The sequence below is a fragment of the Passer domesticus genome, chromosome 11 (assembly GCF_036417665.1).
Source record: "Passer domesticus isolate bPasDom1 chromosome 11, bPasDom1.hap1, whole genome shotgun sequence".
In the NCBI taxonomy this organism is placed as follows: Eukaryota; Metazoa; Chordata; class Aves; order Passeriformes; family Passeridae; genus Passer; species Passer domesticus.
Window position 1 is genome coordinate 7,699,222 of NC_087484.1, and position 2,800 is coordinate 7,702,021.

At 42.6% G+C, this 2,800-nt stretch overlaps 1 long non-coding RNA gene across 1 annotated transcript; it reads right to left on the reverse strand.

Annotated features, from left to right (window-relative positions):
- Positions 1-691: 691 nt before the first annotated feature.
- LOC135278700 (uncharacterized) lies at positions 692-2,042 on the reverse strand. Its single transcript, XR_010346145.1, has 2 exons — positions 1,967-2,042; positions 692-1,257 (listed from the first exon to the last, which is right to left on the reverse strand). It is a non-coding gene; the product is annotated as an uncharacterized LOC135278700 (long non-coding RNA).
- Positions 2,043-2,800: the final 758 nt, after the last annotated feature.

The window sequence follows — 2,800 nt, forward strand, 5'->3', positions numbered from 1 at the left end:
AACTGTAGCTTGAGAAATGCTGATAAAGCTTATTAGTCCAGTTTATAATACAGAAATATTTGTGCTTTACAAATACTGACCACTCTTCTCTGGACTGGTTCAGCTTGCTTTTGATTATATTTTGAATTTGTGTCATGTTGAGATTTTCCCTGTAGCAGGTGCAGATGAGCATGAAAACTGAAGCAGAGAGTAGCAGTGTGCTGCTTGGGGAAATGGCAAGTGACTCTATAATTTACTCAGTGGTGTGTTTCTCCTTATAATTATTGCTAATTCAAAAAAAATCACTGTGAATTGCATGGCAGCATTGTGTAAGATGAGTGTAGAGATAAAACATGAATACAACCTGTGCCTTATAGGCTGACAAATGAAGTATAAGGTGCTATTGTTTGTTTACTGACTGCCTAAGCATGAGATGAACAATTATCTCTGCCTCGAGAGGCAGCCCAAGGTTTCCAGTGGCATCAATCTTCCTGTTTGTGATTCATTTGTGCAAACACTAGAAAGCTGAGCATGTAACTCAAGCGATTACCCAATTACTTCTCTTCCCCTTGAAAATAACATTGTTTCTCTACTCCCTTTTGAAACTCAGGATTGCACTGGAGCAAGATTGGGATGGTGAGCCTGCTCCTGGACATGACAAGGCAGGTCCAGACTCACAGTCCTGCCTGCAAATCTCCTCACTGGGAACTGCTCCTGCCCAGCAGCAAGATGTTTCTAATGAACTCACAGGGAGTGGGAGGAGGAGCTGGATTCACCCAGGTGCGTCCAGGACTGCTGAGATATGGGAGCAATCTCTTGCCCCTCCCTGGAGCAGGCTGCACCTCTGTCAGTGTCAGGAGGCTGCGGGCCAGGGCTGGTTTTAGGGTGTGACATCCTTTTTGTGGTTCCTGTGCAGAGGTGTGAGGAAGCTGCAGGGGGAGGGTGCCCCAGCTGGCTGACAGCAGGATGTGAAATAGGTGGAGTCCTGGCTCTGTGCTCTCCATGGCCCAGCTAACAGCAAACTCAATGGGCAAGCTGGCCTGGGCAGTAAAAAACAGGTTAATTAGTTAGGTGTGAGCCTGATGACTGAGTCCTTTTCCAACCCCAGTCTAGCCAGGACACGTAACACTGTTTTCCCACACCAAGCATTTGAGGGTTTGGCCTTCACTGGTGCTTCTTTCTTTCTGGTTTTGATCTGTAATACTTCATTCATTCCACTTTTGGCCATCTGATTCCCCACAAAGCACTGCTTGTCTGCAAACCAGCTGGAGGAGCAAACTGGAAAACAAACAAGATCCCAGTGAAAATTGTACAAAGCTTAATCCATTTAGTGGATTAACACAGAAGTCAAGTGGTGACTAGACAGTGGTTTTTAAATATTTACATAACTAAGATATCTGATGGTATTGGACTCTGAAATTCAGTGGATGCCTTAGATTAGGGATCAAGGCTTGCCTCCATTTGGGATTGAACACTGCAGCAGCTTCATAAGGGAGGGCTAGGCTGCTTCTCATTTGAAATCATTATGTAAATAATCGTTAGTTTGGGTTTTTTAAATTAAGTACTAAAAATACCTAGTTTCACTAAAAAGTAAAGTCTGCATATGGGACATACCTCCCTGGCCTGCAGGAGGAGAAAGTTTAGACTAATAGCCTGTGAAACTACACTACCATTAACCACTAGAATAAATGTTTTAAAATTAACTTGGCAGTTCACCAGCAGCTTTTGAAGAGAGCACTAAAATGTGAATTGTGGAAATGTAATGAAAGCAACTCCATGACAGGACTCAGAGTCTTAATCTCCCAACTCACCAGGCCATTGCAGACCCTGGAGAAAAACCAGAATCACCTCTTGGTGTGTGAGAAGTACCTCAGAAGGGCACTTCTGTGTAGCAGATGTGCTTGCTTGGAGCAAATAAAACACCAGTGACTTAAAAATGCACTCTGCATTGTCTACATCAAGTGTTGTTAACATTTTTCAGACCCACCTTTCCCATAAGGCATGGGGATTAATTGTCCCTCAGGAAATGCACTGTTGGCACAGCCAGCTCACAGCCCTATGGACTAATTAGGAACAGAAACTGCAAACAAACACAAATCATTATTTGACCATACTAGCTTTCTTCTGGAACTCAGTTTGGGTGCTAAAATAATGTGCACCCCATTAACTTCAGTCCTGAATGCTCCTGGTTTGCCCAGACCTTATTTGTGTAGCTGAGTGCCTGCAGAAGCATTACTGGAACCTGATGATGATGAAAGAGGTTCATTCCCATGGATTTGTTGGAACTGATCTCCCAGATGGTTGACTCTGTCTATCCACACACCATTTCCTTTCTTTCTTTGCTCCAATTCACCATTGTTCAGCTTTTGTCAAAACCGGAAAAGGAAAAAAAAAAAAAAAGAAAAAAAAGACAAAAAGACAAAATTTTCTGCAGGAAATAAGGATCTCCTGAGGGAGTTTTTTCTTTTTCATATAACTCCTAACCTAGCAGCATCACTGCATTGCTATCAAAGTGGAAATGTATACAGCACAGGCTGCAGCCTCAGCTATCTGATCTTATATAGCACAGTCTACCCGTGTACCAATTTGTAACACGTCCAAAGCCTTGTGAAAGCATCCCCATGTGTAGAATTACATGTGTCATATTTATTTAATGATAGATTTGCTAATACAGCACCTGCTCAACAGAATTGCAGACTACATTGAAATCAATTACTGTATGCAAACTGCTTCTAGCAAATGGGGCTAGAACTGAACTGTGCAGATCTCTGTGTGTTTGGTCATCTTTTTAAACACAGCTATTAATCTGGACTGTCACATT